This window comes from Pleurodeles waltl, chromosome 12 (genome assembly GCF_031143425.1).
Source record: "Pleurodeles waltl isolate 20211129_DDA chromosome 12, aPleWal1.hap1.20221129, whole genome shotgun sequence".
NCBI lineage: Eukaryota > Metazoa > Chordata > Amphibia > Caudata > Salamandridae > Pleurodeles > Pleurodeles waltl.
Window position 1 is genome coordinate 266,237,946 of NC_090451.1, and position 18,465 is coordinate 266,256,410.

Genomic DNA, 18,465 nt, shown 5'->3' on the forward strand with positions numbered 1-18,465 from the left:
CCAATTTGGGAATAATGAGTGTTTCCCTAATCTCTATTTGTTGCAATATATAAAAAAAATGGCACTCTTAAGTCTGCTTGAGAAACAAGTGAATTGCTTTTGTAAGGTGTGCCTTGCTCTATAAGGATCTACTAGTCTGCATTCAGACTTCAGTAAATTAGTGTGATTTACCATATGTTGTTACTTTTGGGGTTGACTTCACCTAGAAGATTTACCTTCAGAAGACTGTAAGTAAGTAAACCCCCTCTCTAATAATTAACACTGACACCTGACATCTAAAGAAATGCTTGCAACTCTTGAATTGGCTATAAGTCATCTTCATTGTGTCCTTAATAGCTTACAAATATGAATAAGGAATTGTCTAGCATATCAGTAACTTAAACCCATTGCCTAACTGAATTTGATGTTTTCTGCAAGAGTTTGATTTTTTTACAAAAAGATTGTAACACCTTTTGTAGGTGCAGATCAATCCAGCTGGGAACTCAGTATACCTTACGAGAATTATAATGTGTCTATTGTACAAGTGTAACAGTGCGATGGTGCTTTTTTAACCATCTCATAATAATCTTTTCTCCTCATTGTTCAGCCCATTAACATTACTTGAATCATTTTAAATTAATTCAATTGAGGATGAAACATTTTGCTTGCCCAATAATATGCAAATACTCAAGACTCACCTTTGCACTAATTTTCTTCCCATATGCCCCCAGACTGTTCCACTTTGTGGACCTTCTTCCTCCTGTCCAAGCCTCTGATCCACCCCACACCACCTCCAACGTACCCTGGCATCTAGAGGCCCAACTCACTTGGACCTAAGGAAGCTGCCCACCACACCAAAAGAGGTGCTGTGGTATTGAACCGAATGATTCTGTCACCAGTGAAACCAAACCCCTGAGAAAACAAGAAAATATGAAGTACAGCAAAAATCACCTTGTGGGATTAAGTTGTTGAATAAAAATAAAGAAATGCAAGCTGAGGTCCGAAAAGATTTGCAATTGCCATGATGAACCACCATGAGTTTGTATTGCTGAAACAGCGCTGGGACGAACCTCAGAAACTGAAATTGTGGAAAGAGCTGTTTGAAACCTTGACACATTTGAACTGTTCCATAGGACATGTCTGAAAATACTCAGAAATTAAACATTTCTATAGTTTTAAAAGTTTTAGTAGTCAAGGCCTGAACCAGGATCCTTTCCTTAATGCGATACTCAATGAAGTTGATAATTATGGTATGTGGAAAACTGTACCATGAATTTTGATATATAGTTATGCAAAGTGCATGCATGATTGTTAAATTAAATACCCTTAGCTATACAGTAGCATCTATTCTTTAACAGGTTTGTTAATCAGGATTGCTGTATTTTAATTATTTCAGTCTGTTTAGGGATGCCAATGAAGTGACGATTTGAAAACCTTGATCATTTCCCAGCATCTTTCTGCTTAGGTTTAAAAATTTCAATATCTTTTTTATATCTCTGGATCACTGAATTATGCTTTATATCACGATCCTCCAAATCTGAGACACATAGTTCTAAAGTTTGATTTCATTTGGTGAAAAAAATCAAACCTTTAAGTTTTTCAGTCTGTTCTTTAATTTACAAGGAATATTGAGAGGGAATTTGTTTGAGCTCCTTGATTTCCTGTAAAATAGCACCAAGCTTCCGAAACTTGTCTAGTCGAAAAGAGAGTCAAGTAATACTTTTTTGGAGAATGATAAAATATCCATGACACTGAAGCATCTTGCAGTGCTACTGTAAATCATTGCAGTCTTTAGTAAAAGAAGAACACTCAACTTAGCCATGCATCCATATATGGGAAAATGTGGATAGCTTGAAGATGGAGCATACCCTCCAGTGAAGCCAAAGTCTTTGTAAATATTTTTGGGACCAAAGTCAGAGCAGATAGAAGAACCTGGAATCCTAGATGCTTAGTGGAGGAAACATCTAGACTGCAGCCTCACCATCTGGAATGACTGATAATGAATGAAGGAAATGAGAAAAACCTAAAATTGAGCAGAAATCTCCAGACTGCTTGAACAAGAATTAGGATTGAATAGCATCTGTGACACCTCTGTCCACAGTACTGGGATAATCCGCTTTGGATGAACATATGGTATAGTAGGCGCAGGTAGAAGAGGAATAAAGGCTGAAACCTTGTCTTGTCAGAGAAAGGAGCCCCCAGGCCACTTCTTTTCTTCCAGAGGGCTGACTAAAACCTACAACTACTTTAGAAAGACCACAGAGACCCCTTAGAAGCAAAGCCATGCCCTCTGCTAGTTCTGTTAGAGACTAGTTAGATGAGCATGAACCACAGCAATGATGGTGCGTTCTAGACCACTCTTGATACTTCATATGGTGGAGAGAGAGTGAAAAATCTCATCAGAGTCACAGCGAACAGCAACAGGTCATTGTTTCTTGCAGCAGCCATTTCTAAGGCAACCTAGTATTTTGGCCCACAAGACCTGTATATTTTCAGAATGCTTGGTATGGATAAGCAGAATCTTTCGGTTTAAAACAAAACAGTGCTTTCGGTTGCCTTTACTAATTATTTATTTCTGCTCAAATGAACCATTTTAAGCAATTTTAGAGTAATGAAAGACTGGGGGATAAAAACAACGTTCTAACCCAGACCTTGCAGTTTGCACGCAGCAGTCTGATTACAATTCGTAGCTGACTGTGCTATGTAGGCACTGAAATATATTTACTGCAAGTAATAAAAGGATCTCTTTGACAAAAGCAGTAACCTACTGAGCTGATTACATAAAATACAATTCTGTGATATAGACTGTACACATGCTTGCAGCATGCATATTAGCCCTCAGTGCTACTTACTGATTAGTTTAAACTCTGACCTCTTTCCAACAGGTACACAAATCAGTAGAGTGAGCTAGCTGTTTTTATTGTTGCCAGAAAATTTCTGGATACACAAGGACCATTGCAGCAGGGGCTTTTAAACCCATAAACACAGCGACCCCGAGCTTGCCGCCCACTGCAGTTGCACCGGTCACACAGGCCTAATGCCAGCCCTCCTTGTAGCTGGTACCTTTTCTGTTGTCACAAAGTTGCTAATTTCATGGGGGGCTTTTGCTCTTGTTTTGTGCCCCAATTTCAGCCACAAGCCCTCCACTGTGTCTGGTTCAGAGAGCAGACACTGAAAAGACAGAACCACATAGTGATTAGTGAACTATGTCCATCTCTGAGCGTCTGCTGTCACGCCTCCCTGACAAGTTTTAAAAAGCTTAATGAAGTAAAATCTAAGGTCTTCCTCCTCATTATATCTAAAATACTAACATGTACCACTTAGTTCAGCCTCACCTTCCCATACATCTGGGCTGGTCAAGTTCATAACAAATCAACCCAGAAGAAGTGTGTTTGGGCTATTTTTTAGGAACATACCACATTGAATGGCCAGCACTGGAGGTGGTGGAACAGGACATTTACTAACAGGAAATCCAAAACAAGAAAGAAATGCATCTGCCAGGTGACTTTTTGGGGAAATTGTCCATGCACTAGTGCACTCTGTGCTTCACTATGCTGATGTTTCTTACCTTGGAGTGTCAGCCTAAACCATGTATAGTGTACAGGTATTACAGATGTGTACAATAAATGTCAGGTGAAGTCAGAAGTAGGATCACTCTTGATAACTCTTGCAGCTCCTAACCAGATTTCCTGTGTGGCCGTTTATAAAGACTAAGTCATTTTGACTAGTAAATGACTGCTGCTGAGATCTATATGTAATGTGAAGTTCACAAGCTTTACATCTTCCCTTTGTTCTTCCCTGAGGTTCATTCTTTTCCAGCTCATCATAATGATTAAGGCAAAACCTTGCCACGTTTGAACCTAAGCCACCAAACTGAATCTCCTGGGATAGCACCGAATATTGAAAATCTGGAGCTTCAGCAATGACATGCATTGGCTCTGGCAGCTTCACCGTTTAAAGCTACCTGTATTCTTAGCTTGCTAATACATCTCAAACAGTATGGGCACAGAACAATGTTGATTCCAGGAAACCTCCCAGCGAGAGGTGCTGCAGCTGGGTTAGCTTGAATAGTGTTAAGGAATTTGTTCAGAGTATAAAAAGGTCACCACAATTGTAGAAAATCACATTGAGAGTAGTGTACCAGTCATGCAGCCCGCTCTTCAAAGTGTGGGTGTACTGACCAATAGTCCCCTCAACCACTGAAGACCTACTCAGCAGAAGGCTTCACAAATGTTATTGAAACACAGGAGGTATGAAACTTTGTGAAGCCTGCTCAACTTCCATTGTGTCGAGTGAGGAGATGATGGTGTTGACAGCTCCCTATGAAGTCCAATATTATGATAGTGAGTTCCACATGAACTTATCTAAGAGAAAGAAAATCAGTTGAGAGGCTTGCAATAGCTTGAATATTCGCTGCTTTCTGTCTCATGTGATTGACTTGCTCATTTGACTTGGTAACCTTGACCATAACAACCATGCTGACCTGAAGTGAAAAGTCCTCCCCTGATGATTTTAAACCATTTAGGCTATGATTTCTTAGATACTTGTATCTCAGCTGTTCAGTACTTCTACTGGATATGGGTCAGCAGTGGAAAGCTGGATGACGTCTTCTGCCTTAGTAAAATTCACAGCTATCTTCACCAAGACATTACCACCTTGTGATTATTTGCTATTCAATTTTACGATGGACCCACTTGTGACAGCTTTTGACTCAACCAGGATACTAGATGATTTTGTTTACCATTAAGCCCTGCTCATCCCAGGCCTGATTGATCCATTTTACAACACATGTCTACTATTAGAAAATGCCTCTTTTTGAATAGCGTGGTCACCCCACCTATTTTTGCTGATTGGTTTTGCAGGTTTTTAAACTCTGCACACAGCCGCTCTGCTCACCAGTCTCCACTGTACATGCTCTGTCCTCTAAACACATGGAAACATTGGCTAATCCCCATTTGGCATATCAAATCTTCCAGTAAGGCTGTAGTTTATAGTGCAGGGAATACAGCAGAGGCATGGTACTTAAATGTCACCTATGGACTGAAACACCTCTTGTGCCACCCACTAGGCTGACAAAGGAGATGGATTTAGGCCTATGTGTCTAGCCTGACTGCTTCAGCTTTTAAGAATGCATTAAAACTTGTTAAAATAATAATTTTCTGCAAGAAGGATCACTGTTTTAAAATGTTAGGGAAGTCACCCTTAAGTAGGCCCACTAGGTATAAAGAGCCTAGTACTTAGTATGTAAGAATTTAACATTAGCATGATCTAACTGCTGTCTTCACTGTAAAGAGCTGTTGCTGTTTCTGTGAGAAAACAAAGATAAAGTATAATTAAAATACAGTTTTTTGTAACTTTTATTAAAGCTATGAAGTCCATCGATCCATTGTTTTTAATATTAAGTAACCCTCCAATTTAGTTACTAAGTTGTATTTTGATAAATAAACAGGAACATAAGTTTCAAAAAGCTAATGTTTTCCAGCAAGAACTTCTGGTAAACTGATTAGCATAATCATTAGTCTGCTTGCAAATGCCCACCCTGTCCGTGTTTTCCCTTTGATATATGGAAGCTGCTTCCACAGCAGAAACAATGGCTTAGCCCATTTAGAGGAAGGGCCAGAGTGTGAGGAATGTGACTCATCTTCTGTCAGGAAGGGTAGTTAGGGGTGTTTCCGCAACTTCATTAACTTGGAAGAGATGAATTAATGAAGCCTGTCCATTCAGAGTTAAGTGTAAGATGAGACCTGGGGAACAATGGTCCTTTGATCCGAGGGCCAGCTGTGGCCGGGCTGGCTCCCTTACAGCGAGAGGGGGAGCTGGCTCCAGAACAAGCTTGGTGTAGTTCAGAAGGTGGGGACTGCTCATTTCCCTATACACGCTCCAGGGTGGGTTGTCCAGGACAGAACAGATCTGTCATCTCAGTTATCCCTGTGAATAGTTGCGCAGTGGGTTAGTTTGCAGTAAGGCAAACCTGATATGTTGCTAAAGGGAGAAGGTTTGCCCTTGGGAACTGAAAATGCATCTGGCCCATTTTCTAGATTCTCTGGTTCCTATGAAACATTTTAGTAGTACCGAGTGGTAAGGAAGAAACCTCTCTCCTGGAGATTAACGGTGTAGCCTATTTGTTCACACATTAAACCTCAGAGGTAGAAGTTCAGGTTCAAAGATTTATTACATATTTGAGGCCAGACTTATGTAAAGAAGTCTCAGAAACCTACTATCTAATTGCAGTATCACCAAAGGTGAATTAAATCATCTAATCAGATTAAATCATGCAAGCATAAGACATACCAATATTTCAGTTGCAGCAATACAAAAAATAAGAAGCAACACTTGATGTTTAGAGTCTCAATTGCTATTTTCCTATCTAAATACCTGGAAACAAATTCATTCTAACTTTCCTAATTAGGCTAAGGAAAAGCATAAGATTTCTCCAGAAATACAGGAAATGGGGAAAGAGCCAAAACTGTCAGCATAACAGAAACTTCAGTAGAAATTCTGCAAGAGAAATGTGCGTAGCATAAAGCCACTTCAGCTAAGATTAAGTAGAAAGATCTGTACCCCTTTAAGTCTCAAGGGATCTGCTCATCAAAGGGTAAAAAGGATCTGTCTCACCTAACTAACTGAACACCACTTTAGACCTCGCAGGACCTTCAAAAATCCACATCATCATCACCAGTAGTTTTCCATCTTCCATGCACAGTTTTAAATGTGCTATTCCCATCAGCTCCTATCAGACTTTCTTCCCACAAACCAAACATCAGGACACCTTTGTGTACCTCCTGAGTCCAGGAGCTCAGAGGGGAGCATTTCTCTCTCATCCTTAGTTAGTGCTCCTCATCCTTTATCTCAAACTCACAACAGGTCTTTCATAAACTGCAGACTTGTGCAGACACACCTGCAAAAATGGAAAATGCAACCCAAGCAAAACTCCATGTTGAAGGTTAAACATCGAAAAAGATTTCATGCCTTTATTTGAGCCAACTTAACATGCAGTTGATTGTACATTTGAATACATAGCTATACATGCATTTCTCCTCACAAGTACAACAAGTGATAAGTAACTGTAGTAACATTATGTTTAACTATAATTTTAATATCCCATATACATGAAATAAATGCGTATATGTATTATATTTTAGTCAATGAATGTCCTTACAGAAACATGCACATAACTTTTCTACGTTTCTACTTGTGAGTGCACCTTGATTAATATGATTTTCAATGCACCACATTAACATGAATACATTAGAACACGTTATATATGTTGATTACATTTTAAGGTAACTTCCACAGTGCATAATGGCACATCCAAGTTGTGCTCCCTCAGAACTTATTGCTTATTGGTTAGGGAGTGTCAAGGTACCATCCCTACCCACTGCCTGGTGAAGTGTAGAAAAGTGGCACCTCGTCCTGCTCCTCAGCACACATGTGGAAGAACAGAATAGGACTTGACCTGCTGCTTGTGGCCTATGTGGAGACTCGAAGGTTTTGGATCTCCTTTCACTTCCACCCAGAACTTAGAAGTGAACTTCATTGGCTGACCTCACGACTGGCTACAGGGACATCAAAGGCTGCAAAATACCCTTTTCCTGGTGTGACAAACTGACCAGTTACACCTAGGTCTGGACTAAACCCTGCTAGTGGCGTCGACTGGAGTGAGTCCCATCATCTATGTGCTGTCTCCGCAGTCCTCAAGGGACCATGATGAACTACTTTAAAATGTTAGGAATTATTTGATTTCTAAAACCTCTGGTTCTTCACTGGATTTCGTGGCAAAGGTATACTGCCTCAAGAGGACTTCATTGGATAGAGCTTCCATGTTGCCCTTGTGGAAGTTTTTGAGCTCCAAAAAAGAGGCTAAAGTCTTGATTTAGTGTTTGGCGTATGGGTACTCCATCACAAATGTGATAGATATCCCTGCTTTGCCTCCTAATGACTAGGTTGACCAGTACCCGGCTGCGATTTCAGGCTGTTATGGAGCTGTGATCAAATGCACCAAGTGGGTTGTCCTGGTAAAAGTTTTTGCCTTCTGACTCTACTCTTTGGAAGACAATATCGTCCAGTGGGGCATGATTTAAGCCTATATCCAATAAACCCCACTCGAAGTCATATATGCTGTGGCCAAGGACCCACTGACGTCATTAAGTTTGGTGGGATAAGCTCTGGGAAACTTGATGACACTTTTCGTCAGTCAGATAGTTTCCACACCTATACCTGGTCAAGATGTCTACCTTTTGACTTTGGGCCTTATTTAGAACTCGGTGGACAGGTACTCTGTCACAAACCTGACAGATATCTGATCCACCTTATCACAAGTGCATTAGAACATTAGGCCACGGGGTATCCTACTGCTCCTCATTGGCTACAGCCTTTAACTTTGCCCCACTGGAGAATTTTGACTTCCAAAAAGTAGATTACTGCCAGAAGGTAAACACTTTGACTGGAAATAGCCCCTTGGCATGTCTGACCTTTGCTTGTTTGTTATCAGTCTGAAATTGTGGCTAGGTCCTGGTCAAATGCTAACAATGACTTTTAATTGCAGTTTTACGTTTTCTTGGCAATATTTGCCCCAAAACTTTAAACATTCATGCCTAATTGGTTTTCAGTCATGTAGTGTCAATGTTCTTATTACATTATTCTTGCCAGAAATAGTTTGGGTTTTTATTGTGTTGAGTTTTGGCCTTTTATTGTTTTGATACTTCTAAGTACTTTGCAAGTTTTTTTCTGAGTTAACCCTGTCTACGCCGTCAAAGCTACTAGGGGTAGAACCCAGATTTAAATTATTGAAACTGCTTAATCTGACAGGATTTATATATTTATCACTTGGGAAGAAATCCCATCCTCCCCAATTAATTTACTTTCCCGTATCATATGTAGACTTGGAAACGCAACGTTTTACTCTTCACACGAGCCAGCTGCTCCCCCATGTAAGCGGATTTCCCCTCAGCAAAAGAACTCCGAGAAAACTAAGGGCTGCGGTTAGTGCTTTGCAAAGAATAAACCGAGGCTCTTCGTAACTGAAAAGCAGCTTGCTTGCTTTCAAGCAGAGGAAATGAAATTAAAAGCTAATGGCCAGAAACTCTTAGACCAGCGCCTTTTTTGTTAGATGATACGTTTTGCTGGCGTACATTCATTTATCTGCAGTGGTTTTAGTAAAGTTCGTTCTGTCCTTACAACTTAATGGTTGTACCTGCCTAAAGTGTGTTTCCGCCTTATTCTTTCTGTATGAAATCCAGTTTACCACATTTAAAGCCCACTAATAATATACTTTTGCCGAATACATTTAATTATAGGCAAACTATTCATTTTACCGAGGCTGGCAGCACTTGCATGATCGTTGTCCTTGATTTTTCTTTTATAATCTGAAAACAATCTATCACTGAGTTTGTTGCAGTTAGGGGGTCACTTACTCATTTAAAAAAAAAAAAGAAAACTCTCATGCTACATCAAAACATCAGCCTTATAAACAACATGAATATATACACTAGAAGCGGTTATCTGAAGTACAGTTAATGCACGGTTAAAGCTCATCAGGCACTCACAGTGGTGTTTGTTAAAGTTTTTGTTTGTACGGTTTACGAGGTTATAAATTTGCTTCCTTACAGAGCACCAGTTAGAGGCGGTCTCTTCTATGTACAACATAATGGGGATAGAACAGGTCTATGGACTGTTGTCACTAGGAAAAGAGGAATTTTTCTTCTCTTTTTGCTTCCCTACGCATCCCCCTAGCACGAGGGTGACCTTTGCTTCTTGCACTCTTTGGTCACGGTATGTGTTGCCCTAGGCTGTCTCTCATATGAGCACCAGTGAGTGGGAGGAAGTAGTCATTAATTTATTCTATATTGCTTGTATGCAAAGCTTTTTTGCAATTAGTGGCTGAAGTAATTGTCAGAAAATGCATGTCTTGCAGGAAATGTATGCTTCTGCCCTTCTGTGTCAAATAAAGTTTACTGAGTAGGTAGATGTTGAGTCTGGAGCGCCCCCTGCATGGTTAATGGGTGTATACCCCTGCTGCGAGTGCCCAACTACAAGTGCAACTGGTATTCTGGCTTTTACTTGGTCCCAGCTTCACAAGACTCTAAAATGTGCACAATGCAGTGCACTGATCTCTCTCATGTAGTTGTCTGTTGGTATGTGCAACTTCTGCTGACATCCCACACGATGAGTTGTGTGTGTGCGTGTAGTCCATGTGTAGCACGTTTGATCACAGGAGTCTGTATGTTGTTAGTCTGAGTACTGAGGCAAGTGAGCTTCATTCTGGATGCCACTGGTTTAGCGTGGGACAAAGCAGAGCCTGATTCCTGCATTAAGGTGGATACTCCTGGTTGGACCATCCCCATTTCGACCTATTGTGAGAATCATCTCTTTGCACAAAGGCTGTGTCTAGAGAGCAACCTGAAGATTGTATTTGTAAGCTAACCAGACCAATCCAGTTCTGAAACCTCAGATAGTGGATCCGCATCTCCTGTCTAGGAAGTGTCTAAAAGTGAGATCCAAACCACCTCACTTTGTTCTAGCACCAAGTTCTTCATGAACAAGAAAGTAAGTAGTCCTGGGAGTACCCAAGGGACTGCTATGTGACCAAACTGTTCACTGTAATACTCCTCCTTCGAAAGTCAACCACTGGGTGAAATTGGCAGTCTACTGTGACTGAAGGACTGGTGCTGCTGCCCCACTATCAGAATCTGAGTGCTTCAGTATTGGTGAGATGCACGCTGATCGGCCTGAAGGGCGATCCTGTCAAGACCATATGTGAACACATGATTGACCCGGTGGCTGCATTTGCTGAACAAGTGTCCCTCCAGCTCCCAGCCGAAGGGAGCTCACTGAAGATGGGAAGCTGATTGAGGAAGCAGTCACGCTAAGATCGCCAAAGGCTCCATGTCCTCAAGACTCTTCTTATGATGCATCTGTGATGGCTCCAAAGGCGTTGCCAGACAGGAAGTGTTGCGCACATTTGTCCCACACCCGCCAGGACTCCAGTGGCCGAAAGCAAGTAAACAAGGAATTGCCAAAATTGTGAAAATGAGACTGAGATTCAGGCAGAGCCTGTTGCAGAAACTAAAGCTTTTCCCATGCTAATATTGCACTGAAGAAAAAACGAGATGAATGTTGGTGTCTCTGGGCTGACTGAGTGACTTCACCTTTGACTAGCCATCGTTGTGCTCCTGATTATATATCAAATATAACAAACACTGGAGAGCTCCTGTAGTAGGGATGGGTACATAAGAAAGTACAGTCTTACTCTGTATTGCATTTGCCTGATTATGCTGTGTATTACTGAGCAATGCTGTGTGATTACAGTAGTTTCTCTTAAGTCGGACTGAGGATCTTGAACTTTCTTGAAGCAGTGCCTAAATGGAGAGAGGTGGCTAAGGGATACTCTTTCCTTCCTGAGAATAACTTTGACATAAATGACTGCCACAATTGCTAAGATACCTTTTCTCCCTTTTGGGCCATTCTTCAAATTGCAGAATGAAGACCTGTTCTTTTTAGTTACCCATGAGCTTTGGAGCTTCGTTTGTGAGCGTGTAAGCTAAAGGGTGCTAGATTGTGTGCTACACTTTTGGCATAGTGTAAATCAAGAGATTTCTCCCCTTGTGTTGATGCTTCGCATAGATGTGTTCTTGATGTTCTGGGATACAACACATAATGGTTCACTTTAGAAGTTATTTGATAAGACTTTCATTCATTTACATCCTTCAAGGTAAGTTAGTTACCAAAGCTACTGCTTTCTGTGTCTGTGACGTAAGGAGAAGACCAATCTATTAATCTTCCATCTGTGTGAAGTTACTGTATCTTTGGGAGGAACCTTAATAGTAGGGCCTAGTTTCCTCATACTTAAGGGCCGTATTTCTGAAACTATATCTCATTTTCTAAGGACATGTTTTGCTTATTTGGTTTTGTGCTTGCCAGATGTGTCTCTCTTGCACTTTTACAAAACGTGATCATTGTCTTTTCTTTTAGCCATTAGTTTGTGTCTGGAGCCTCTCAGTGAATAGATATTCTGGTGTGGTATAGTTCCTCCTTAAGCAACTCTAGTGTGAAGCAGTTAATTTTGTTCGTTGTGTAGTTTTCCCTATGGGTTTCCTATTTCGTTTTTGGTTTTCTTTTGACAGCAATTAGGTAGTGAAATTCTGATGTTGTCTTGTGTGTGTTTTTTTTTTCAGAGGTGAGTATCAAATGCCTCACACGGCGGCATCTTTTACTGATTTTGATATTTCTTAGGCCAGTTTTTATAGTTTGTACTTTATGTATATTTTTACCCGTCTCAAGGTGTATCTGGATTTCAAAGACTGTGTTTTTGTGCGCAACTGTAGCAAGTATATGACCTATCTGGGCTGCGTTGGTTTTAGGGCAGTGGTTTTCGCTTTCCAAGATTTCCTGATGGGGCTTTCTTGCAAAGTCCACTTAGTGGCCTGCAACTTTCTCCAACTTAGATAAATCTACTTATAATTTTTAAACGTAAGTGGATATATTTGCATTGAAAAATTTTGTGCAGTTTCCATTTACATGAATAGAGTAAAAATCGAAAAAATGCTTTCCTTCATACAAGCAACACTAGTACGTACAAGTATTGTATGGTACTAAGTCCAAATCCATTTCACAGTCTGTCCTCAGTTTCATCCGAAGAGTTTTGGCGTGCATGGGCAAGACATATTGAGGACCCTGGGCAAGACATATTTAGGACCCTGGGCAAGACATATTTTGAGGGCCCCAGAAGAAAAACATTCGACTTTTCTTACCCATTTACAGGTAATTCAAAAATGCATAATGCCAAACAATTTTAAATTGCATGATGAAAAAAAACAGTCAAAATCAACTATTTGAAATGTGCTTTGTCTGGGGGCCCAACAATCTTAAGGTGACACTGCGTAGAGAGAGAGAGAGAGAGTGCGAGGCAGAGGTAGGGAGAGAGGTTTAGCTAGAAAATAGAATATATGGATCCATTAGAGAGAAGGTCCATTTACCCAGAGGACCCTTGGAAGGTGGGGACCCTGGGCAATTGTTACTTTGCCCATGTGTTAAAACATCTCTGTTTAATGTATTGGTATCAGTATCGAGTTAGATGATGATGTATGTTAGGGAAATATATTGCATCTCAATGTGAGGGTGGCAGGAATGGAAAAATGTGCAGAGTAGCTCATGATCCAGACCGGGATGCTAGCATTCTGCCAGCATCCTAGGGATCCATTTCCAAGTCTTATTCTGTTTTTGATGTTTTGTTTTAATATTATTGATTCTCTTTAATGAATGTAACCTGACTCCAAACATGTGAGTACAAATGTTGTCAGTTCTGAACCTAACATTTTGTTTGTGGACCCTACTGTTGAATACATTATTTTTTCTACGTGTGCTACTAAGTCCTCCCTAGTTTGCAGAGCCTGTCCTACAACGCCATACAGAATGAGTTCACATTATGTTGGTTTGCAGACCAGGAAATGGCTGAAAGTACTAAAAAACGTAGCTCTTCAGAGCCAATCAAATTTTTGTTAATGGCGTGTGAAAGCAGTTGCCAGAAAAATAGACTCTGTCTGTCTATATTAAATTTTGGGCATTCACATTTCCTATAATCTACTAAGTGGATATACAACATCCAGGCGCTGCCCGTCCTTTAGGGCGGAGGGGCCACACCTCCCCACCTTGTGCCCCTCATGAAGAGTGTCTGTCAGGCTGAACAAAGGTCAGCCTGACAGACACTCTTCATGTTCAGATCAGGCAGCCAGGAGCAAGACATAAGCGATTTGTGCAGACTCCTGGCTGCCTGAGCTGAACTTTGCCGGGCTGAGAAGGTCACATCTCCGGACCTCCATGGCTCAGCAAAGGTGCCTTGAGGCCCTCCCCTGGGTGACGAGGAAAGCGTCACCCATTGACTGTGACCTGGGCGAAGGTTTAAGCCCTGAAGTGCCCAGGGTGAGTGCCAATCAGTGACACTTCGTCAAAGGGTGGGGTCAGCAGTCTCACTGACCCCATCCCACTCTGCGACACCGCTGGGACTGCTGCCATGAGGGAAGGCAGCAGTCTCAACCCTCCTAGGACCTCCGAGGCTGAAAGTAAGTGTGTGTGTGTGTGTGTGTGTGATCTTTTAAAATTAATGTTTGGTGCGTGCGTGCATGTTTGAATGTTATGAGTGTTGTTAATGGATGTGCGTGTGTGTGTGAAAGAATGAGTGTGTGTGTGGTCTTTTAAAATGAATGTTTAGTGTGGGTGCGTGCATGCTTGAATGTTTTGAGTGTTGTTAATGGATGTGTGTGTGTGTGTGTGTGTGTGAGTGAAAGAATGAGTGTGTGCGCGCTTCCCGCCCGCCCCCTCCCTCGTAAAGCTTCCGGCTGCCACTGACAACATCTCAAGCAAAGTTGCCTCATGCGCCATGTCTTCATGCCAGTTGGAATCCAACTTTTGGGACCCCGTAACTTTTCTTAGCCAGTCTGCACTAAAGTTACCAAGATCATATTTGTTTGCAAATGCGCTTTTTAAAAGCAGTTTTGTATAGGTTCATCAAACAGAGAATATTAAAACAAAGTCTGCATGGGTAGGGAAAGTGAAGCAGGATGAAGTCAAGCCTACCCTTAGAAATTAGGATTAGATTTTCATGAGCTTTTACATTTGGTGGTTGGTAGGTGAGAAGGGGAGTTTCAGAAGATTCTGTAGTTGAAGGTGAGGATGTTTCTCAGCGGGACCTGCCATTTTGTCTTTTCCTGATTGACATGTCAGGAAGGCTGATGACGTTGCAGAGTCTTCACTCTTAACTGTGCCTATTTGTTGGATAAACCAACATGGAACCAGCATCACCACTACCTGCTGTGAGAACCATCACCATGCACAAAGGCTGTGTCTACATTATAGGTAGAAAATTACATTTGAAAGGAAACCACCCCAAACTGGTTCCAGGACCTTCCACTGTGGATCAACATCCCCTGCCTGGAATATGAGTATAAAAGAGGGAATCCAAACTGCTCTACTTTTGTTTCTGTTCCAAGCTGACTCACAGACCATGAAAGGGAATACTTTGTAGAGTACTCAAAGAGCTGCAGTGAGCCCATAGCTGGTCTCTGCAGTCTCCTAAAGGTAAGGTGCCTTCATCCGAAGTCTGCACAACTTGCTAGAGAAGCTGTAGATCTGCCTACAGGGGTGTGGAATTTAATAAAATACTTACTTGTCCATGGGACATGTTGCTGCATGAATCTACTTGTCCTGTAAATAATCTTCTTGTCTCTTTGCTGCCATGTAGTGTGGCAACAAGTTATGGCAGCAATCTCTTATTAGAGTTCTAATAATAGCCTTGCTGATTATAACAGGGCTCGTATTATATTACGGCTTGAATATTAAAAAAATATATATATTTGCCACCTTTTTGCAGATCTACATACTGGTGCCAAAGGTAGTGGTAAGCAATAGTTCCAAATTTGGAATGCCTTTTTTTAGTCAGTGCAAACCTATTAACTTGCATGTTTTAAGGGTTTTCACTAGCTCTTCTTTAATCATTTACCATGTTGAGAAAGGTTGGAAATTTACTCCAGACAAGAGTCGGAAGTAAAACTTCTTCTAAGGTTGGGAAAAAAAAATGGTTAAAGGGAAAGTGAACTTAAAAACACTCAAACGATTTTCGCATGAGCTAATCTACACCTGCACATTTGCTTATGCTAAAATACAGTTAACAAATACTTTCTAGGATTACAATTTCCTGGCCTACTTCTGTAAATACTTGTGAATTCACGAAACTCGTGTGAATTAATGAAATATGCAAACCTGCTCTAATGCAAAGACATATAGCATGGGTGCACTTTTGTGACATTCATTAAGATTTGAGCCCCTAATTAGGCCTGGTGTTAACCAAGACCTTTTGTTTTATTAAAATTATATCTCTGCCCATCTATCAAATGGCTTCATTGAGACTGATCCTACGTGCAGAACACGCTCCTACTCAGCTCCTGGATTCACTCACATGTGACAAGTTCCACGCTCTACAAATTCATCTTACATTACATTACAATGATTGCAATCTGCTCTTTCACAAGGAGCATACTGACACACAAAGTAGTTTTGTTCAGTGCCAGGATCCACTGTGGCAATGTGTGCTTATTGAGACCAAAAAATATTTTTGCTTTTTGATAATATTAGTTACAAGGGTGAGGGCCCAGCAGCTTTCATAACAAAAACATTTTACAAAAGCCATGTCAAAACACACGCATTGACAAAATCAAAAGACTAAGCATTTAAAATTTGCATTACATCAGAGAGCATTCTGGGAGTATTATACAGAGCCTCATAATTTAAACTTTGCAAACGTGTGTACATGTGTTTTGTTTTTACTGGAACCACTGCCAGTAGTGCAGTCCGAGCTTATAACATTCATTTAGAATGCTCACCCTAATAATGAAGGCTTTACATTAATGAACCTTAAATACAAGTTCGAACTGTATTAACAAATGGACACATTATCTCAACTGCAGATAATTGCTTTCCTTACTCTTAGTGTGGTACTGTATATTAGCAGCCAAAGGGTTTGTGCTGCAGGGGGTTGGGGCTACTTGTCCCAAGGACAAAATACACTTGGAAACTTGTTGTCCTTAACCCCCAAACAATTTGTTCTGTTTGTAGATCTGCAGAAAGGAGGCAAAATAAAGAAATTGCTAGTATTCAAGACCTACTATAGTATGAGCTGTGGTGTAATCAGCAAGGCTATTATCAGAGCTCTAGTGAGAGATTGCTGCCATACCTTGTCACCACACTACATGGCACCAAAGGGGCAAGTAGATTTTTTTTACCGGACAAGTAGATTTATGACGCACATGTCCCATGGACAAGTAGATATTTTATTAAATTCCACACCCCTGAACCTTCAGTTTAGACACAGATCTCTACAATGGATACACCAGTCCACCCAGCTACCCCTAAGAAACGATGGACCCTGAACCACACATACTTTTGTGCAGATGCACTGGATAATTCAGATTTGTCATCTAAATACATTTATTTGCAGAGAATGCCTTTGTGACTGCATACTCTCCGCAACACGTGATGATTGATCCACAGTTAGGACACTAAGTTGAAGAAAATAGTTTCCCTTTAAAGTGGCAAGAAAGTGAGCTATGCGACACCAATGAACACCCACAAAGCTGTAAGTTAGTAGGTCTTGTAAACATTTCTAATGAAAGTCCGGCATGTTTCTATAAACCTGCACTTAAATAGTATAGGTGCAATTGGTTTAGTAAATATAGGAAGGAATCTCAAAAATCCTGATTTTTAATAGGGCATATTATGTTTTCTATGTGAAATGGAAATTGAAAGAATTGCACCTTTCTTTTAACAGGTCCCATGGCTATAGATTTCCCCCATTGTGGCCAAGTGCAACAGTAGGATGTGCAGATACTGTACAATAATTAATTTCTTCAAAGGTATCCACTTCCTGGGACATGCCTGGATGTTGTAAATATATACAATCAATAATCATCGTGCCTTTGAGAATTTACATATTTTCCTAAGTGGTCGGACGCACATTTGCACAATGTGTAAGCTACACCTCTCCTTCTTGAGAGAAGTTGCCCATGTAGGCTTGTTTGCAATCACGTTCTCCTTTGCAACATTTAGGCCCATATTTATACTTTTTTATTGCAGCATTTGCGTAATTTTTTTACGCAAAAGCGGCACAAACGTACAAAATTCAGTTGTATTTTGGATGTTTGCACTACTTTTGTGTCAAAAAATGGCGCAAATGCTATGCTAAAAAAGTATAAATATGGGCTTTAAGGTGTTACCTACCATCCTTACTAATGTATACACGGAATAGCTTATTCTTACCCTGGATAATACATCTTTTTGGTACTAATTTTAGTATAGAAAAATTGTATTAAATTGTATGATTAATGGTGGACGGAGAGGAACCTGGTAATAAGAATGAGGGTGGTTTAGCAGGCCTCAGCAAATGACCAACATCTAGCTGTACACAAACTACTGGGGGAAACTGTAGACACATGGGATTTGTAACGGCACCAACCTGCTTGGAGTATGTTTTTCATAATCCATGCAGATAACTCTTCAGATACATGCGGCCAAAAACATGGACACTGTCTTTATTAAAGTATTTAATTTGCACACTCCTCTCTCTGAGGTGTGGTGGTATTGTGAATTGTTTGAGCGTGCAATTTAGTTTTTAATGACATTTTTAGATTTTGTCTTTATGCATTATAATTTTATTAGAGATATTCATGCCCAAACTATTGTACAATATATATATTTAAGCCTTGCTCCATCGGTTGACAAATGGAAGTGAAGTTCAGTACCTGTGTTGTTACCATGCTGCTGCACGCCAGCTGTATCTCTAAGAGGTGTGTGTGTGGAGCTACGCGACACCTATGAACGCCCACACAGCTGTAAGTTAGTAGGTCTTGTAAACATTTCTAATGACAGTCCGGCATGTTTCTATAAACCAGCAATTAAATAGTATAGGTGCAATCGGTTTAGTAAAGTCTGCAACAAGCA

The 18,465-nt window shown here is 40.6% G+C and overlaps 1 protein-coding gene across 2 annotated transcripts in view; it reads left to right on the forward strand.

Annotated features, from left to right (window-relative positions):
• ADCY7 (adenylate cyclase 7) overlaps positions 1 to 18,465 on the forward strand; it is a 601,636-nt gene that overhangs the window by 334,846 nt on the left and 248,325 nt on the right. The window lies entirely within an intron of this gene.